Raw genomic sequence first — 22349 nt, 5'->3', positions numbered from 1 at the left:
CCTTAAATTTTTTGGGGTCGAATATGCTTACATGCGCAATATGCAAACAAAATTTCGGGCTCTTTCGGCACTCGAGGAGCTCGTGGCAAAAGAAAAAAAATCTGGCTGATGAATAGTACAATAAAAAATAATCAAAAAATTCTGAAAAATTTTGGGGTCCAATATGCTTACATGCGCAAGGTGCGACCAAAATTTTGTCATGAAATGACATTGGATGGGCTCTAGCAAAATTTTTGTCATTTTTTCGAAGTTCTTTTTCATATTTACTGTTTATCGGGCGGTTTTGTGGCGGTCAAACCCGGTCAACGTGCTCAAAATCTGGTTTAGGACCAAACTTATCCGGTTTTGATACTTAAGGGACCAAATGCATACCAAAAAATCTTGAGGGACCAAGTCTATACTTTGTGGGAACTTGAGGGACCAAAAACATACTTTTCTCTTTTGAAAAAACTGCCTTTTTCCCCCTTGAGATCATGCAAGAGGCTGGCTCTGTGTTAATGGGCTAGACGCAACTGGGCCCTTGAAGCGTTCGTCCTAAGCCTACGACCGATGATGTTCGGTTGAGATAGACCATGCCACCAGCTAATTAAGTTTGGTTTAGTCCCACACGGAAACATTAACAAGATTGACACAGTAAATACGAGTATATTACTAGAGGATAGGGCAACCTTCAAACATACTTACCTGGACGGAGTCTATGGGCAATCAAGAAGGCTCATGGCCTAGATCAATGGTTCACATTGCACATAGTGAATGTGTTGATCTACCATCTCCTTTTGGAGAGTGGACGTCAAAATTTGTGTTAGAGTGGGGAACGCGTTCGCGCGGCCCCTGCCAAGTTATAAAAATAAACTTTGTGTTGATCATCCACTTTAGAAAAAACGTGATGAATGTGTTTTTTTTGCTTTGAAAAGAGAATACCTATTAATTTATTTATTTTTATTGATGAGAGAAGGAGCGCGGCGAGGAGCTCCACACGACGGACACGAGCCGGCACTTGGTCGTGTTCTTCCAATGTTTTGATCGGATCGGAGACACAAGCATACAAAAGGGTGGCGATCGATCAAGTTGAGCAGCAATAGTTTTTTTTTTTGAGACAAAAGAATAGTTAAACTACAGGAGCAATTGGGCCCTTGAATCCTTTGCCCTACGTTTGGTTTAGTCCCACACGGAAAGATTAACAAGATTCCCTCGGAAAAGAACAGTATATAACTACAGGAGTTCGATCTTTGAACATACTTACCTGGACGGGGTTTATGGGTGATCAAAAAGGCTCATGACCTAGATTAATGGCTCACATTGCACATAGTGACTGTGTTCATCTACCATCTTCCTTGGGAGAGTGGACGTCAAAATTTATGTAAGAGGGGGTACGCGTTCGCGCGGCCCCTGCCAAGTTATAAAATGAAAAAAAATATTGACTAACTTTATAGAAAAACTTTTATGGATATCTTTTTGCTTTGAAGATGATGAAGAGAATACCTATTATATTAAAAATTAAACCAGCATAGGATCAGCATGTTTGATTCAGGTGTCCAGAGCAAGGCACCGTTTCACGAAAGTGGCCAACGCTGGCAGATTAACCATGAGTAAATTCTTGTGACTTGGGCCCTGGAAAAAGTCTTTCAATATTAGCATAGTCGACTGCCTACTTGCAGAACCACGACATCAGTAGTGCTAACTTAGAAAATAACCTTAGCTTAACACGGAAGGATTCAGGCCTGAAACATTTTAGGGCCATAGTACATTTTCACTGAATGCTCTGTACATATTTCAGTTAAATAATCCTTACATCCAGCGGGTAGTGCTCCACATTGTAAGGTCAGCACAGATGAAATAATAAAATTAGCCTGCATCTACCAAGAAGAGTTTAGCTCTGAAAATGTAATGAAGGGTAGTAGTCTAGTAGAGACATGTAAAAGGCTCCATTATAAGTTCTACTATATCATTTGAAGAACAGCTCGATGTCCTGCATTATTATGTTTGTTCACATGGCCACGGTGCGCGTCAGAATGATACAAAAAATATATTTGAGCCGAACTTTGGTAACATGACCCCAGTGCTATTGGGAGCTTCCTACAAAGTTTTAACTTATTTTGAGCATCAATACTTGTTGAGTGTTCCCTCAAAAAAAAAACTTGCTGAGTGAAATTTATGGTTTCTGTGTATGAGTAGTGTGCCTACTCAACATCATGACATATTGATATATCTACTCTATAAATCATGATACATTTTTCCGCGATCATCATCACCATGATTCATTGTTGTGTCATAACTCAACTCTTTTTTCATGACCGATGGTATTTGAATCATTCATTAATCATGACCGAAAGTACTAGACTTTTTTCTACCTTCATTGACGAAGGTAGGAGATCATCGCCTTTATTGTGACCGGGGAGGCCAAAAGTTATTCGCTCATTCTGATTGTGAGGCTAGACATCCATTGTTACTTATGAAATCCTTCAGTTCAAAGGATTGTATGTCTTAAGTCTTATGTTAAGTCTGTGTTCATGCACTGGTCTCTATCTTGTATACGATGTTTCTTTTAGAAGCATACACATGTTGTATTTGCTATGCCAACCGTGAGATCTCTAGGTTGCTCAAGGTTTACATGGGAGCCCTAGTCATGGTTTATTCCACGTCGAGTTCTTGGTGATCTCGAGGACAACAGTTTCACAATGTTGCTGGTGTTTGTGACTCACAGATTTTATTTTTCCAAACCATGTAGGAGGACTGCCTGCCATATATTAAGATAGAAATAAGAAGGAAACAGTACATGTGCTAGTACAAGGCAGGAACAACCAGTCATGACAATGAACAACCATGGTCAACCAGAAACTACATAGGGTGGAGGGTGCCTAGATGCTTAGCACCAGCACGCACCCACAAGACACGATCAGATCTAATTAAATCAATTAGCGTCTGCCGCGGAACTTGAGTGTTGTTGAATAGTCTGTTATTCCGGGACGCGGAGGAATTGATCCCGGGCACCAGTGATCCCGGATGAACAGTAAAATCCGAAAAAATAGTAAAAAAATTCAAAAAAATCTGAATTTTTTTGTCAAGAAACTTTGATGTTTTTTCTACATGCGTGCCAATTTTCGTGATGAAATGACATTTGTGGAGGTGTCAGCAAAAAAACAAAATCATGCTCCAAAAAAACTGTTTTTGGAAGCATTTTGGAGCATCGATTTTGTTTTTTTTGCTGAGACCTGCATGAATGTCATTTTGTCATGAAAATTTGTACGCATGTGAAAAATATGTCAATGTTTGTTGCCAAAAAAATTCAGATTTTTTTGAACTTTTTAAATATATTTTTTGTTTGTACTGTAGCAAAGGGTGCCTGTGAGCTCGAGCTCACAATAGCACTTTCGGTTATTCCGCTTGTTCCAGATAGACCAAACGACCAAGGCGAGCAAGGAGTTTAAACCCTTTTCTTGTTAGTCTTCAAGGTTGACGTAGAGAGGCACCACCATTCCTTAGAGGTGGAGTTGGCTATTGGCTGGAGATGTGGGAGGCCAACCCAGCTCAGCATGGCACTCCAAACCATGCCGGTGATCGCACAGCGGGAGAATAAGTGGTCAACATCCTCGCCGTGCCCATTACTGAAAGAGCAACTAGCATTGTGCGGAAGGTCTCTCCTTGCAAGACGGTCGGATGTCCAAACACGCTTGCGGATTAGCAGCCAAAGAAAAATATTGCACCGGAGAGGAGCCCATGCTTCCATATTGTGTCAGCGCACAGAAAACTAATAGCAGGGGTAAATAAAGCCTGATATACCGACATGGAAGATAAGTGCCTGATGATTCCCACGACCATGACCAAGAGTCTGTGTGACTCCGCGTAAGGATGACCTCCTGAATGGCATCCCACGGTTTAAGGAGTTGGATGAATGCGCTGATACTTGCGAGTTCATGTGTTTCTTCAGTTTTGACCGACGTACTTGTTCCACATCAAATAGTAAGGGCCCACATTGGGACGCGGAGTTTCTGCACCCGAGCTCAAATGAGCTCGGGTGAACAGTAAAATCAAAACTAAATCATTTTTTTTAGAAAAAATCCAATTTTTTTTGGGAGAAACATTGACAAAAGTTCTAAGTGCTTGCAAAAATTCGCCATGGAATCACATTTCTAGAAGGCGTGGCCAAAAAAAACAAAATCAGTACTCTGAAAAAGCTACTTTCAAAAGCATTTTGGAGCACTGAATTTGTTTTTTTTGCCACGCTTTACAGGAATGTGATTTCATGATGAATTTTTGCAAGCAGTTAGAACTTTTGTCAATGTTTCTCCCCAAAAAAATTGGGATTTTTTGAATTTTTTTTGAATTGTTTTCGATTTTACTGTTCACCGAGCTCAAATGAGCTCGGGAGCAGAAAGGCACTTTCGCCCACATTGTGCATAGTCTGGTGAGTATTAATTTGTTAAATACACTAAATGCATAAGATATAATTAAAATATTGTTTCTAGAAAAGGATGGGGTATACAATCTTATAAATCATGACTTAAAAAAATAACCATCGTACAAGAAGAAGAACCGGCTCTTTTAATACACGTGAGAGACTCTTGTCCCCCTTGTTTCGGAATATTGAACTCATAGAGAGGGAACAAAACAACACACCAAAAAGAAATCCAATTCGGCTCTTAGGAGCATATCGGCCGATTTATCGGTATATCGGCCGATATTTTGAACAGTGGTACCTTGTATCCCATCTCAGCTTGATGTGCGGGCAGAGATGATTATGTACCTTGTATGTCATGAAGGCTAATCAATAAATAGGAGAATGCATGCTTTTTTTTTTCTTCCAACATATGTTATTGTTCTTCACAATTCGTGGGTGCGGTTAATCTAGATGTGAAGGTTATGGTTTGAAATCATTAGACAAAATCTGAACCATTAAGTTCATCTTCGTTCTAAAGGGCTTAGCCGAAGTTATCTGTTTTGTAAATAATTATACTATGAACTACATTGTATTGTATGGAGTCATCCATTTTGATATATTTAATTAGTCCTCTCACGTGCTTACAAACTTGATTTTTGTTGTACTTGATGAATATGAAATGATTTGTCCATCAATTGTTTTAAAATGATGTTGACCTAACTATGTTTGGATGATAAATTGTCTCATTTATAGAACAATTTTTTAACTTGTAACTAGCATTCTTTTTTACAGCGTGTGCTGTCCACATTTTCATGGTACCTTAATATAATAGTGGTGTGTCCATATGATGATTTCTTGGAAAATCAACTATGCACTCTTATTACTCTCCAGATTCATTTGGAAGCTGGTTGTAACTTATTATAATTTTGTATGTGTTTTGGATTCAATGCAGGTTTGGCAGTTAGTACGTGTTATTGGAGATGGAAGCTTTTTCACATGGATTACTTTGGTCCGATTAGCTGCCTGGAAGCAGTTTTACAGTGTTGGAGATTAAAATAAGCTACTAGTGCATTTTTTCATGGAAGTCATATTACTCAAAATTAGAAAAATAATCATCTTATAGCACCTTCTAGATGTGCTTGTGATGTTTTGATATTAAGTTTTTTTTGGAAATCAGATTAAGATTGTTGTATCTCTGTATTGTTATGTGAACCAATGATATTTTTGAATGAATAAAATTTGGTTGTTGTAAATTGTGCTGCATCCAGAAAACGTGAAAACAGATTGGATGAAAAATGGCGTAATGGGTTGGACTAAATAAACAAGCTACTGGACATGAGCAAAATAAATTATTGGCCCAAAATCCTAACTAGGCTGGTTTCTTCATGGGCCATGTTGGCCTCCACGTCAGATCCATGTAGACGCCATGTTAGGTGTGTGTTGCTTCCACGTCAGCTAAATCGATGACGGTTTGTTCAAACATATTGTATTTACTTTTTTTTCAAACATATTGTTCATCCGAGAGCATATGCAACCTAGTGCCAAAATAGCCGTCCCCACACCAAGAATTATTAACCTTTTTATTGTATTCAAAATCTATAATAGCCCAATTCGTCTCTTGGTTTTGTCGATGGCATGGAGGAGGGTGGGGCGTGGTGTGGTTAGCTTCCTACGGGCGCAGTCGATCTAGTGGTTCCAGGTGTCGACGTCGAGGCGGGGATGGCGCTGGTGCAATGGAGTTTTGTCTGATGGCTCCTTCTTTGTTGCAACGGAGCTTGCCAACTTTGCAGAGTTCCTTGGGGTCTTGCGTAGGTGGTAGTTGACGGTGTCCCAGACTAGGGTGTGCACGCCACGTCGGCCCACTGTTCATGGGCTGGGCCGAGGGCAGTGGCAGAGCCTGAATTTTTGTGGAGCCTGGGCAAGTTGAGCCTAAGTGTATAATCTAGAAATCAATAGCCAGGTATTCGGATACCGCGGCATATAATATACTAGCACCAAACTTCCAAACAACAAATCCATATTAATAACTAAGTGAAAACATAATCATAATAGTGTGACAAAAATGAAGATTCGTTGACCAAATAAACTTGAAACTTGACAAACACAAGACATATAACTAGCCTCGCCTAGAGGAAAACACGCCATGTTGCCAAAAAGTAAAGCTATCCATACCAGATGTCATTTTTGTGCAATTTTTTTCACCACGGTCAAAAGCATCTCTCACTTGTACATTTTTTGCCAAAAGAAAGACATATAACCAGCCTTGCATAGAGGCAAACTCGCCATGTTACCAAAGTCCTAGTAGACACAGTAGGATAAAAATGGATTTATAATTCAAATAAATTTAGTTGTGAGATGTGAATATATTCTAAATAGAAAGCAAAATAGATATGGTCACATGGAACGTACCAATAGTGCGCTAAAGAAAATCACAAGGCAAATGCCCTTTCCGAGACTTTATTGCAGTAAATGGTTCTCATTTGGATTAAATTCATTGGCTATGTGAAGTTTTGTCTATTCATCATCTTCTATTTCCGGTTACACACCATTCACATTTTCAGTGCTTGCTCTATTAACCGAAGAACCCCTCGTCTCTGAAATTTAATGATAAGACTTGAATTTAGTTCACTAGTAGAAAATGGAGCTTTAAAACCGGTTCGTAAGGGCCTTTAGTGTCAGTTCCATAACCGGCACTAATTGGTGGGCACTAAAGCCCCCCCCTTTAGTACCGGTTCGGCACGAACCAGCGCTAAAGTGGCACCACGTGGCGTGAGCTCGCGCCCTGGTATGGGGGACCTTTAGTACCGGTTGGTGCTAAAGGTTTTTTTTTGAATTTTTTTTTGAAAATTTTTTTGATTATTTTTTTCCAATTTTTAATTTTTCTGAATTATTTGATGATTTAGTCTCTAATCACCTCTCTTAACTGCTCAAGTGTGGATCACTCATTCCAAATCATCTAACTTCCCGACGGGTCACCCATCTCTCTCACTACTCCAACCCGAGCACGCTTAACTTTCGGGTTCTATTCTCCTTCATTTCCAAGTCTGCACTTGTTGTTTTCCTAACAATAGTAAGATGCCAATCCTATTAACCCTCAGGAGTTTAGCTTGAGCATGAAGTCACACATTTCACTGTTTGAGTTTGAAACTATTATTCTAAAAAACAGTAATTATTTAGTAACACTAACATTTCTTGAATAAGTTTGACCATAGTTTGACCATAGTTTGACCACAGTTTGACCATAGTTTGACCAGATTTGACCAAAATTCAAAAAATTGAAATGATTATTTAGTAACACTAATATTCTTGAATAATTATGTAGTAACATTAATACTTCTTGAATTTGACCATATCTTTTTTTTCTTTTGGAATTTGAGGATTCTAAAAAATTGCAAACAGGCCGTAGGTTGTGACATTTGGTAGCACACAAGGTGTTCCTCCGGCAAACGGGAGTTGCATAATCTCATAGTCATAGAAACATGTATAAGTCATGAAGAAAGCAATAGCAACATACTAAACGATCGGGTGCCAAGCTAATGGAATGGGTCATGTCAATCACATCATTCTCCTAATGATGTGATCCCGTTAATCAAATGACAACACATGTCTATGGTTAGGAAACATAACCATCTTTGATTAACGAGCTAGTCAAGTAGAGGCACACTAGTGAAGTTTAGTTTCTCTATGTATTCACACAAGTATTATGTTTCCGTATAATACAATTCTAGCATGAATAATAAACATTTATCATGATATAAGGAAATAAATAATAACTTTATTATTGCCTCTAGGGCATATTTCCTTCACCACCTTCCCAAACATGCCTTCCTTCTTTTTAAATTTGGGCAAGTAAATGTTAAGCACTTTGTTTTGCTTCTCATCATCATCGAGATAAAATTGCTCAATAACTTCCATCAAGCCGGACAGGACTTCCACATCGGTAAAGATGCTTGTGGTAGCATAACTATAATATGGATTCAAGGCATATGCAGCCATGTGCAATGGGGTATCTAGCCTCCCATTCATCTTGCTCTCCATGGCCGTTGTGATCGCCTTATAGTCCTTGTCCGAATTATCAACCGCAACCAATATTGCCTTCTTGGCCTCTATTATTTCTCCATACATAGAGGCCATGGGCTGTCCATCGCCATCAGCCAACCAAAGTATCTTCACCAATGGCTCAAAAACCTTTCCAAGTTTCCAACATACCCAAGCACAAGTGCACAACATTAGTATTTAACATATACACATGCATTCCAACATACACAAGCACAATTCGAAGTTTAGTAAACAATACCTTAATGCAAAGAGACACATTTTTCCAAAATGCCCTACTCATTATTGCGGCATGAGCCACCTTCCCTTTCTTTGTTCTCGTGTGCTTGCATCCTTCCCAAGTATCACTACAACACATTTCCTTTAGTTGCTTCCTCTTAGCATCAAGACTTTGCAAGGTAAGAAATGCCCAAGCAAATCTAGTCACCCCCGGTCTAACAATGTCTCTCTTTTTTGTATAGGACCTCATCAAGGCCAATGTAGTATGATGTGCATAAAGGAAAGTAGTCATTTCTTTGGCTTTGGTTATTGTAGAACCAAAATGCATCAACTTTGCAACCGCTTCTACCATCAAGTTGATGGTGTGAGTTGCACACGAGGTCCAAAATAACTTGGGCCTTTTATCTTTCAACATCACCTTTGCTCCCATGTTGTTTGAAGCATTATCCGTGACTACTTGCACAACATTTTCAGCACCTACAAAACACAATAAGTAATTTTCAGCAAGTAATAAGCAAGTACTAAATTCAGCAAGTAATAAACTTGAAAAGAAACGAATGAGAGAAAGTTGAAGATGATTCATACCTATTTTGTCAATGCATTCATCCACATAATTGAAAATGTATAGACTTGTATGTGCATCGGCCAACGCCTCCTTTGATCTAAGATAGACGGTCCCCAACTTGCAATGCACGCACAAGTTCATGATGCTCCTCTTTTTCTTGTCCGTCCAAGCATCAGTCATGACAGAGCACCCCGTATCCGCCCTCTCGACCTCATGTGGCTTCAACAAATGCCTAGTCCTTTCCACCTCCTGAACCAACATCTTCTCCCTGATCATATATTGCAAGGGTTGCTTCCAACTAGGACCATAGCGACCAAGAGCCTCACAAAACTGTTTGAAATCATCATCATTGATAGCATTGAAGGGTACATTTTTCTTGTACATCCATCTAGCCAAATATTGCCCAACTTTGTAGCTTCTTTCCTTATCAACACTATCATTTATAGTCTGCTGTTTTTTAGATTTCAACGGGATCAAAGGATCAATTGGTGCAAGATATTGATCCATTGCCCCCTTCTTTGGAGTACCTTCACCAACTTCATTCAGTTGTTCTTGATCATCCTCGTTGACCTCTATGGTGACTGCAGCTTTAACTTCTTCTTCACGCTTTTGCTTTGCCAATTTCTTCCTCTTTGGTGCCTCATGTGATGCAAAAGCTCGAGTAATCTGATCTTGTGTAGCTTTCATATAGCTGGTCACAGCGCCTTTGATCTGCCCAATGTGCTCCTTCATCCTAGTGACCCCTCCCGACATAACTTTTCCACAAAGCTTGCACTTGAGCCTTTGCGGATCACTAGGATCAATCAACTCGGCAAACTCCCAAGCCATGTCATCTGACTTCCTCTTAAGTGATGAACTTGCAACTTGAGATGAACCTGAACCAGCCATCTACATAAATAAAAGGAAACAACCATGCATCAGCATCTACATAAATAAAGGAAACAACCATGTATCAGCCATCTACATAGTTTACTAATGAAGCAATAATTGACTAATATAAATAAAATCTGCCTAATACAATCAGCCATCTACATAACTCAACTCAACCAAAATAAATCAACAAGCATGCATCACTACTTCTCCAGAGAATAGAATCGGGAATGAGAAGAATCCATGCCGTGGCGTGTGGAGCTTCTGCTGCTCTCGATCGTGGACGAAGGGTTGGCGGGGGGTTGAGGCACGCCGCTGCTGGATCCTGGGGAGGGGAGCTGCTCCAGACGTCCTGCTCCTAGGCGCCGCCGTGTGGAAGCCGCAAGGATGGGGCGCCTCTGTGTGGAATCCTCAAGGACTGGGCGCGGCCGGCCGGTGCTGGAGACGGGGATGAGATGAGGGACGAGGTGCGGGGCGGTGCTGGAGACGGGGACGAGCCGACGAGGTGCGGAGCGGTGCTGGACAGGGGGACGAGGTGAGGGGCGGACGAGCTAGGTCCGGCCGCCGGAGGAGACCATGGTGGCAGCGGCATGGTGAATCGCGGGGAGCGGCTGCTGGCGAAGCCCAAACGCCAAACCCTATCGGGACTCGGGAGGGATGTGTCCCGCGCGAGGGTTATGGGGAAGGCGGTGCGCTACAGGAGATTTTTTTGTGATTTCGGACAGGTGGGCCCCCTGGATTTACCGGCCAAAATCGCTCTGACTGCCGATAAATCGCTCTGGCAGCCGATAAATTGGCCAGACCGATAAACTCAGGGGATATGTGTTTATCTTATTGGTCAGACCCCGATAAGCGATAAATCGGCCGATTTATCAGTATATCGGCCAATATTTTGAACAGTGGTACCTTGTATCCCATCTCAGCTTGATGTGCGGGCAGAGATGATTATGTACCTTGTATGTCATGAAGGCTAATCAATAAATGGGAGAATGCATGCTTTTTTTCTTCCAACATATGTTATTGTTCTTCACAATTCGTGGGTGCGGTTAATCTAGATGTGAAGGTTATGGTTTGAAATCATTAGACAAAATCTGAACCATTAAGTTCATCTTCGTTCTAAAGGGCTTAGCCGAAGTTATCTATTTTGTAAATAATTATACTATGAACTACATTGTATTGTATGGAGTCATCCATTTTGATATATTTAATTAGTCCTCTCACGTGCTTACAAACTTGATTTTTGTTGTACTTGATGAATATGAAATGATTTGTCCATCAATTGTTTTAAAATGATGTTGACCTAACTATGTTTGGATGATAAATTGTCTCATTTATAGAACAATTTTTTAACTTGTAACTAGCATTCCATTTTATAGCGTGTGCTGTCCACATTTTCATGGTACCTTAATATAATAGTGGTGTGTCCATATGATGATTTCTTGGAAAATCAACTATGCACTCTTATTACTCTCGAGATTCATTTGGAAGCTGGTTATAACTTATTATAATTTTGTATGTGTTTTGGATTCAATGCAGGTTTGGCAGTTAGTACGTGTTATTGGAGATGGAAGCTTTTTCATATGGATTACTTTGGTCCGATTAGCTACCTGGAAGCAGTTTTACAGTGTTGGAGATTAAAATAAGCTACTAGTGCATTTTTTCATGGAAGTCATATTACTCAAAATTAGAAAAATAATCATCTTATAGCACCTTCTAGATGTGCTTGTGATGTTTTGATATTAAGTTTTTTTTGGAAATCAGATTAAGATTGTTGTATCTCTGTATTGTTATGTGAACCAATGATATTTTTGAATGAATAAAATTTGGTTGTTGTAAATTGTGCTGCATCCAGAAAATGTGAAAATAGATTGGATGAAAAATGGCGTAATGGGTTGGACTAAATAAACAAGCTACTAGACATGAGCAAAATAAATTATCGGCCCAAAATCCTAACTAGGCTGGTTTCTTCATGGGCCATGTTGGCCTCCACGTCAGATCCATGTAGACGCCATGTTAGGTGTGCGCTGCTTCCACGTCAGCTAAATCGATGACGGTTTGTTCAAACATATTGTATTTACTTTTTTTTCAAACATATTGTTCATCCGAGAGCATATGCAACCTAGTGCCAAAATAGCCGTCCCCACACCAAGAATTATTAACCTTTTTATTGTATTCAAAATCTATAATAGCCCAATTCGTCTCTTGGTTTTGTCGATGGCATGGAGGAGGGTGGGGCGTGGTGTGGTTAGCTTCCTACGGGCGCAGTCGATCTAGTGGTTCCAGGTGTCGACGTCGAGGCGGGGATGGCGCTGGTGCAATGGAGTTTTGTCTGATGGCTCCTTCTTTGTTGCAACGGAGCTTGCCAACTTTGCAGAGTTCCTTGGGGTCTTGCGTAGGTGGTAGTTGACGGTGTCCCAGACTAGGGTGTGCACGCCACGTCGGCCCACTGTTCATGGGCTGGGCCGAGGGCAGTGGCAGAGCCTGAATTTTTGTGGAGCCTGGGCAAGTTGAGCCTAAGTGTATAATCTAGAAATCAATAGCCAGGTATTCGGATACCGCGGCATATAATATACTAGCACCAAACTTCCAAACAACAAATCCATATTAATAACTAAGTGAAAACATAATCATAATAGTGTGACAAAAATGAAGATTCGTTGACCAAATAAACTTGAAACTTGACAAACACAAGACATATAACTAGCCTCGCCTAGAGGAAAACACGCCATGTTGCCAAAAAGTAAAGCTATCCATACCAGATGTCATTTTTGTGCAATTTTTTTCACCACGGTCAAAAGCATCTCTCACTTGTACATTTTTTGCCAAAAGAAAGACATATAACCAGCCTTGCATAGAGGCAAACTCGCCATGTTACCAAAGTCCTAGTAGACACAGTAGGATAAAAATGGATTTATAATTCAAATAAATTTAGTTGTGAGATGTGAATATATTCTAAATAGAAAGCAAAATAGATATGGTCACATGGAACGTACCAATAGTGCGCTAAAGAAAATCACAAGGCAAATGCCCTTTCCGAGACTTTATTGCAGTAAATGGTTCTCATTTGGATTAAATTCATCGGCTATGTGAAGTTTTGTCTATTCATCATCTTCTATTTCCCGTTATGCACCATTCACCTTTTCAGTGCTTGCTCTATTAACCGAAGAACCCCTCGTCTCTGAAATTTAATGATAAGACTTGCAGTTAGTTCACTAGTAGAAAACGGAGCTTTAAAACCAGTTCGTAAGGGCCTTTAGTGCCGGTTCCATAACCGGCACTAATTGGTGGGCACTAAAGCCCCCCCTTTAGTACCGGTTCGGCACGAACCGACGCTAAAGTGCCACCACGTGGCGTGAGCTCGCGCCATGGTATGGGGGACCTTTAGTACCGGTTGTATTACCAACCGGTACTAAATGTTTTTTTTTGAAAATTTTGGAATTTTTTTGATTATTTTTTTATTTTTAATTTTTCTGAATTATTTGATGATTTAGTCTCTAATCACCTCTCTTAACTGCTCAAGTGTGGATCACTCATTCCAAATCATCTAACTTCCCAACCGGTCACCCATCCCTCTCACTACTTCAGCGCGAGCATGCTTAACTTTCGGGTTCTATTCTCCTTCGTTTGCAAGTCTGCACTTGTTGTTTTCCTGACAATAGTAAGATGCCAATCCTATTAATCCTCAGGAGTTTAGCTTGAGCATGAAGTCACACATTTCACTGTTTGAGTTTCAAACTATTATTTTTAAAAACAGTAATTATTTAGTAACACTAATATTTCTTGAATAAGTTTGACCATAGTTTGACCAGATTTGACCAAAATTCAAAAAATTGCAATAATTATTTAGTAACACTAATATTCTTGAATAATTATGTAGTAACATTAATACTTCTTGAATAAGTAGTTTGACCAGATTTAACAAAAAAAATTAAAAAACTTAAATTTTACCATATCTTTTTTCCTTTTGGAATTTGAGGATTCGAAGAAATTGCAAACAGGCCATAGGCCATCTCCATCGGATGCGGATTTTCGTGCTGAATTTTTTGATATATTATACATTTTTTTCCGACATCGTATGCAAAAGTTATAGTCGTTTTACATTTTCCCTATACTTTTTGCAAAACATGTCCAAATTTAAGTTTTCAAATTTTCCTAACTAGTAGATGTAGTAATATAACTACCTCTCGAAGGATTTTATTTTTTGAAGTTTTTATCATTTTCTTTTGATTTTTTCAGAACTGAAATGGCGACACACGGGGGGGAGGGGGGGTAGAGTTTGAAAATAGCCCTATAGTGCCGGTTTGTGTCACAAACCGGCACTATAGGTCAGACCCCTTTAGTACCGGTTCGTGCCACGAACCGGTACTGAAGGTGATCGTGGGGCCCCAGCCTGACGCCAGCCTGCCATCACCCCTTTAGTACCGGTTCGTGGCACGAACCAGTACTAAAGGTTCAACACGAACCGGCATTAATGCGTAGTCGTTCGAACCGACACTAATGGTACCATTAGTGCCGGCTCAAATTCAAACCGGCACTAATGTGCTTCACGTTTGACCCTTTTTCTACTAGTGGTTGTTACATAAGTAAATAAAAAATGAGCTACAAGTAACAAGTTCATAGTAAGATCAACTACATATATTTTACACACTTTGATTTTGTAGTTTACAGCATCCAACAAATATATTTTTTCTCCAGCCATCAACATACCCAATGAAACATTCTCTAAATTTAAGCCCTAACTCTATTGGTTCATTGCCAAATGACTTTTTCAGATGTAAAAAAAATCATCAAACACTTCCATATGAAGATTGTTTCTTTGAAAGGCATGTAGTAGTAATTAACAATTTAATAACATCATAGCATAGAGTAGCGCAGCGCTGCTGCTCTTTTGAGGTTGTACTTGAGGTCTTGGGTGTGCTTCAATCCCTAGCCCTAATTTCCATGGCGGATTCTTACCGAAGGAACTGCTGAAGCCGAATGCGAGGAAGGAGGGGATGAGGGACGATTAGATTTGCCCAAGCGTCGTGCGTCTAGCCGTCTGGGGCTCAAGGCCAGCCGGCAGCCACCAGCCATTCCGCTCGCCGCCTGAGAGACGAGAACAGAGACAGGAAGTAGGAGACATCGATCTTTTTTTTGAGCGGCTGGAGGGATTGATCTGTTAATTCCCTCGCGTCAATTGTTCGGCCTGGGCTGTGAACTATGCGAAACAAAGGCCCAAATATTTTTTGCCCGGGTAAAGGACGAAACCGAACAGGTTTGGCCCATTACATTTTTGTCGATCGCTGATGTCGTCGTTCCATCGAGCCCGGGCAAGTTCCCACCAGTAATTCTCCATCTTTCCCCCATGGAGATCCCAAGAGAGGCTTGTCCATTCAGTCAAATATACCAAAGAAACCAACCCAAAACATATTTAACATATATTCATGACCATCTATTAAAAACCAGGAAATTTCTATTATTCCACAATTCTGTGGGGATTGTGGATGATGCAATGTACAAATGTAGATTTTTCTCATTAATTACATAAACAAATATAGCTAAAGATTCAAAATCAACAATCTAGCAGGCAAAAATCTTGTTGAAATCATTCCATACTACTTTAGAAACAATACATACAAAAAAAGATGATAAACGATCTCGAAGCACATAATTCATTATAGGGGTTTAAGAAGATCTTTTTCTCTCAAATTGTCACAAGTGCTAATTTTGTTTTGGGAGAGCAACCACAACAAACCCTCGATATTTCGAGGCTCCTTGATTTTCCAAGTTGCGGGTAGATAAACTGGTTGTATCCCTCTAAAATTACTAATCGCATATAAAGATCTAGAGTAAATGTAATTTGATTCAAATTGCCATATCAGATAATTAACCACATCAGCAAAGGAATTTGATACATGACCACTTAAAAGATCATACTACTGTAACATAAGGACTCCAAAGAAATCTTCTAAAGGAAACCTTAAGAAATTGACCATCCTACACCTCAGCAACAATTTTATTCTTTTCATTGAGTATGTAAAATAAATCCCAAAGTGGGCAGCTAAAGCAACATTACCAAACCAACAATATTCCCAAAACATTGCTAACTTACCATTACCAACCCGACATTGATATCCTAATCTAATTGCCTGGATGGACCACATTCCCTTCCATAATTGGGAAGGATGTGGATCATGATAACACAACATGTTTGGAGATTCGGTGTTATATTTAGCATCTACTAGTTTCCTCCATAAAGACTCCCCATCAAGATATCTTATAACACAAGAACCGATGACACAAATATTCAAATCCTGGAGGTTAGGGATTCCCATACCACCATATTCTTTTTTCATGGAAATAGAAGGCCAATTAGCTAACTAGATCTTATCTTTTCCTTCACTACCATTCCAAAAAAAGGAGATAGCCCACTTAGAGAACTTGAAGAACAAACACAAGGAAATTGGAATACTAGCTTAGCAGGATCTAATTAAAGTAATGTCCCAGGATAAGATAGCATCTTCCCTCTCCAACCAGTAACCTTGACCAGCATCTTGTCTAACATAGGTTGTAGATCCTCCCTACATAACTTCTCAAAATGAAATGGTAAACCTAGATACTTAATGGGGAAACTACCAGCATACATTGAAAATTTTCTAGAAAGGATTCAAGCTCATCTTCCTAAAAATTAATGGGAACTAGTCCACTTTTATGATAATTAATATTCATCCCAAAAATCAATTCAAAGCAAGATAAGAGCATCATTTTTCTACCGGTTGATGATGTATAAAGTGATTTTGTTGTAGGTGATCCATTTCGGAGTGGTTTTTTTTTGAGACATTGCATTCCGGAGTGGTGATATGACATTATGTTGGTGTGAGTTGTTTTGGCCCAAAAAGAAGTGAACGAAAGGTATTGATACAAATTTTCGTGATTTCCTTCCGTTGATCTGAATAATATCGTCCAACACATTTGTTGCTTGTGAAATCCTTCAATTCCAAGCATTGTATGTCTTAGGTCTTGTGCTAAGTCTATATCTATGCGACGGTCTCTATCTTGCCGGCGATGTTTCTTTTAGAAGCATTGACATGTTGTGTTTGGTACGTCAACCTTGAGATCTCTAGGTTGCTCAAGGTTTACGTGAGCCCTAGGGAAGGTTTATTGCACGCCGCATTCTTGATTATCGCTAGGACAACCGTTTCACCATGTTGCTGGTAATTGTGATCCACATATTCCAGAGTAGAAGGCTAGGTATCCATTAACATCATGTGTCCCTTGACAGTGGACATAGATGATGTGTGAAACACCCAGCTGGTCATGCTCTACAAGATTGAATGAACCAAGTGTTTTCAACAAGATTGAATGAACCAAGTAGCACCCGCAACATTGTCGTGGCGTGGAAGAGTAAATCTAGATGCCTCCCAAGCCTAAGGAACAGATCTAGGTGTGGTGCACAATATCCACTTCCTCAATGTATGAAAGATGTATTCTCATAATTTCAAAGGGAATCAAAACTTGCAGGCTATAAAACGAATGACCTTTTTATTGGCTTGCGAGTGAGAGGGCACCTCACTGCTCCTCTTTTCTTGGCTTGCGAGTCCATGTATTCCTTCAGTTTCGACACATTTACTTGTTCCTCGTCAAATAGTAGCGGCCCACATGGTGCGTAATCTGGTGAGTATTACTTTGTTAAGTAAACTAAATGCACAAGATGTAATAAAAAAATCTCAGAAAGGAGCGGGTATACAAGATCAAATCATGATTTTTTTTTCTTTGAATAATCTAACTTTTTGTACATAATACGGATCCCCAGGAGAGAAAACATAACAACACACCAAGCACTATTTAGCCTTTTTCATTGTATTCGAAACCTATAATAGTCTTCTTTCTTTGCGGGTAGAAACCTATAATAGTCATGCCTCAAAATAAATAAAATTCAATCAAAACCTATAATAGTTAACGGCGCAGGCAATACCACTGGCAAATTAAATCGACGCCTCCGGCCGGCTAGCCACTCTAGCTCTTGAGTTCAGAAATCGTGCAAGAGGTGTGCCTCTGCACTCTGCAGGACACTGCTTTCTTCTTGTTTTTTTTAGGGGTTAAACCAAACTTTATTGATCAAACTCCACATGATGTGGGATACAAATTGGATCATGGGGTTCGACCAACCATGTGTATCGCCCCGGATCCAGAGAATGCGAAAACTTGGCTAACCTATCTGCATCACCGTTAGATGCTCTACCTTCAAACTTGAAATTACAATTCAAAAAAGAAGCTCTATGTCTAATTTCACTAATGATAGCTCCATAAACACCACTACAGTTTCTCTGAATGTCGTTGATAACTTGTTTGGAGTCTGAAGCAATAATCACATTTTGGATCAATAGATCGTGCTAGCGGTTGGCTCTGTGTTAATGGGCTAGAACAATTGGGCCCTTGAATCCTTTGGCCTTTTTTTTAAACCGTGGGGAAGGACATACTGTACTGGCTAGCCAGTGGGTGTTCGGTTGGGGTAGACTGCCACCAGGGTAATTACGTTTGGTTTAGTCCCACACGGAAATATTAACAAGATTCGCTCGGTAAAGATGAGTATATATATTAATGGAGGATAGTTCGGCCTTTGGACATATTGACGTGCGCGACTACAAGCGCTGAAGCGAGACAAAGACGCGTCGCTGTCATTAAGTTATAGTAAAATGATATGTACCCAACAACATCATGTGCTCCTTGACGTTGGATATAGACGGTGTCTCAAACTCCCATCAGGAACAAGGTATCTCGTGCAATAATGGCATCACACAGAAAACTAGATCCTGATGCCTTCCAAGCCTAAGAAGCAAATCTAGATGTGGTGCAACATCCACTCTCTCGATGCAAGAATGATCTATGTTCCGCATCTTTAGCAGAATCATCAAAATATAATGGCCTGAAATGTACGAGTATAGTTTGGGCATAGTGAGCGGGAGGGCACCTCACCGCTTGCCTTTTTATGGGCTTGTGTTGTGTGTCTGTTCACTTTCAGCACATGTACTTGTTTCCCTTCAACTAGTAGTGGCCCACATTATGCACAGTCTGGTTAGTATTAAACTGTTGAATACACTTGACGTACAAGAAGTTTGTTTCTCGGAAAGAAGTGTGTATAAAACATGGCTCTCAAAAAAGCAAACTAACATTTACCAAGAGAAGAATGGGCTTTAAAGCAAAGTAAACATTTTTATTAACACGAGCGACTCCCTATCCACCTTCTTTAAGAAGTAATGACATATCGATCGCACAGAGAAAATGGAATAACACACCTAACACTGTTAACCTTTTACATTGTATTCAAAATGCATAATGGTCAAGCCTCAAAGTGAATTAAATAAAACCAGAAGCTATGTAAAAACCAGAGTAGGTGCAACCTATGACTAGTTTGTGTGACCCTATCAAATTTAAATCCTCCTCTCTACGATAATCACCAAGTCAGGCATCCAATGACACATATCAAGCTTCACCTCAAGAACACGTAGGTCATGTCATCCTTGGCGTCTGTTTCTCGTGGCCGCTCGTCGTCGTTGGTCCCATTCGGCACGCACAATACTCTGATGCTCTTGTCGAGGCCGTTGATGCACACCATATAGCCATTGCTGGCCCTAAACAGGGATGTCTGGGTGCATTTCATGGGGCCCTCTTGGCCCCCAACGGCGCCGACCTTGGCGAGGCCGTCGCACGGCTGACGGCACCATAGGCCGATGGTCTTGTCGATGGAGCTGGTGCATACTAGATCGCCGGCCTTGCACATGCACGGTACGCCCATGGCCTGCGCCTTCACTTCGCGCGGGAGCCTCCATCACGCGTGCCAGTCCCACGCAAGGACGTGCCCGTCTGAGCTGCCCGAATTAAACATTGTTCTTCTACCGGCTTATGATATATAAGGAGAATTTGTGTTAGGTGATGCATTATGCCAGGTAGTATTGAATGATTGATCCTTGTTTTTGTGACTTCTCAATATTCATAAAGGGTATGTTAGGTAATTGGGAGTTATGTTCACGTTGTTACGATTGGTGTGAGTTGTATTAACAAAAAAAACTTATACAAGAAGTGTACGAAAGGTATTCATACGTATTTTGGGGATCTCCTTCCTATGATCCAAATCATTCCGTACCCCAAATTTGCTAGTCATGAGACCCTTCCATTCAAAGGACTATACCTTAGATCTTATGCTAAGTATGTGTCCGCGCACTAATTCCGATATTGCCGGTGATTTTTCTTTTAGAAGCACATAACATGTTGTATTTGCAACAATGGCCTCGAGATCGATGACACAGCTTGATCGGATCGAAGACACAAGCAGACACAAAGGGTGGCGATTGATCAAGTTGAGCAGCAATAGTTAACGAGCAGCCAATTAAATCGACGCCTCCGGCCGGCTAGCTCTTGAGTTCAGAAATCATGAAATAGGTGTGCCTCCTACCCCTAGGACGTCGTCGTGAAGGAGACTGCTTTTTTCTTCTTGTTTTTGGAGATCGTGCAAGCGGTTGGCTCTTTGTTAATGGGCTAGACGCAACTGGGCCTTGAATGCTTCGGCCTTTTGTGAGACCGATGGGTGACAAAATATTGGCTAGCCAGTGTGTGTGTTGGTAGCTAGATGATGCTACCAGGGTAATTACATTTGATTTAGTCCCACACAGAAAGATTAACAAGAATGGCACAGTAAATACAAGTATATAACTAGAGGGTAGCTCGACCTTTGAACATAATTACCTGGACGGGGTCTATGTACGATCAAGAAGGCTCATGGCCTATATCAATGGTTCACATTGCACATAGTGAATGTGTTGATCTATCATCTCCCTTGGGAGAGTGGACATCAAAATTTGTGTTAGAGGGGGTACGCGTTCGCGCGGCCGCTGCCAAGTTATAAATCTGAACCTTGTGTTGTTTTCACTTTAGAAATATTAGAAAAACTTGATGGATATCTTTTTGCTTTCAAGACAATACCTACTATATTTAGTTTTACTGATGACAGTAAAGGAGGACAAATGTCGTCTATTAAAATATGCTGCAAGATTCGGCTTGATGCTTGTGCTCCAAAAATCTGACATGTGTGCATGGGTAATAGCCGCTGGATTAGTAGTTTTCATCCATGAAAAGCAGCAATTTTAGTGAGAGAATGAAAACGCACGTGGCCAAATGTATGAAAATGTCAGCCTGTTTGGTTCCCGGAAGTACATGAAACAATTGGATAGATCAGCAATTGTCGCGCCAGAAATTTACACCGAAAGATTCTACGCAGCCACCAGCAAAGATTCAGCATGTTTCATTCATGAGTCCAGAACAAGGCGCCGTTTCATGAACCAAAAGTGGCCAACGTTGGCTGATTAACCATGAGCGAATTGTTGTAAGTTGGCCCCTGGAAATTTCATCTGAGGACGGTGACACATTAATGGATCTACGGTAAAATGTTCAACTCAACTGATGCATTAATAGTCTCTCAGTATTAGCATAGTTGACTGCCTACTTGCAGAACCACAACATTAGTCATCAGTAGTGCTATAACTTAGGTAATCACCCTGGCTTAACAAGGAAGGCTTCAAGCCTGAATCATTTTGTGGCCATCATAGATTTTCACCGAATGTTCTGTAAAGATTTCAGTTAAACGAGACATCAGATGCCGCCACTCAAACAATCTAGACATCCAGCAGATAGTGCTACAACCAAGAAGAGTTTAGCTCGGAAATTGTAATGAGGGGTAGTAGAGACATGTAAAAGACTCATTTATAAGTTCCACATCATTTGAAGCACAACTCGATTGCGTGAATTATTATGCTTGTTCACAGGGCTGCAGTGCGTGTCAGAGGTATTGCGCCCAGCTTCGGCAATTTTGGCCGAATCATACAAGGAAAATATTTAAGCCGAACTTTGGTGACATGACCCCAGGAAAATATTTTGGTGACATGCAACACTTTGACTAATTAATTTTGGCCGAATGATACAAGGAAAATATTTTTCTGTGATCCTCGTCGCCATGATTCGTTGTTGTGTCATAACTCAACCCTTTTCTCATGATCGATGATATTGGAACCATTCATTAATTAGTCATGACCAATGGTACTAGACATTTTCTTACCTTGATTGACGAGGCTAGGACATCATCAACTTTTTCGTGACCGATAAGGCCGAATATTATTCACGCATTCAGAATTTCTGATTGACGAGGCTAAACATCCACTATTTATGATTGACAGGACCCAACATTTACCTTCAGCCTATTCAATGAATTTCGTGACTAACAACACTTGG

General features: G+C 40.4%; 3 non-coding genes across 3 annotated transcripts; all 3 read left to right on the top strand.

Moving 5' to 3' along the window:
* Positions 1 to 676: 676 nt before the first annotated feature.
* LOC119273921 lies at positions 677 to 835 on the top strand. Its single transcript, XR_005135050.1, has one exon. It is a non-coding gene; the product is annotated as a U1 spliceosomal RNA (small nuclear RNA).
* Positions 836 to 1235: 400 nt separating this feature from the next.
* LOC119273920 lies at positions 1236 to 1393 on the top strand. Its single transcript, XR_005135049.1, has one exon. It is a non-coding gene; the product is annotated as a U1 spliceosomal RNA (small nuclear RNA).
* Positions 1394 to 20802: 19409 nt separating this feature from the next.
* Positions 20803 to 20960, top strand: LOC119273924. The gene has a single exon (XR_005135053.1). It is a non-coding gene; the product is annotated as a U1 spliceosomal RNA (small nuclear RNA).
* The last annotated feature ends 1389 nt before the right edge of the window (positions 20961 to 22349 follow it).

The sequence above is a fragment of the Triticum dicoccoides genome, chromosome 3A (genome assembly GCF_002162155.2).
Source record: "Triticum dicoccoides isolate Atlit2015 ecotype Zavitan chromosome 3A, WEW_v2.0, whole genome shotgun sequence".
Classification (NCBI taxonomy): domain Eukaryota; kingdom Viridiplantae; phylum Streptophyta; class Magnoliopsida; order Poales; family Poaceae; genus Triticum; species Triticum dicoccoides.
The sequence above is the reverse complement of the archived record's forward strand: the minus strand, read 5'-3'. Positions and strand labels throughout refer to the sequence as shown.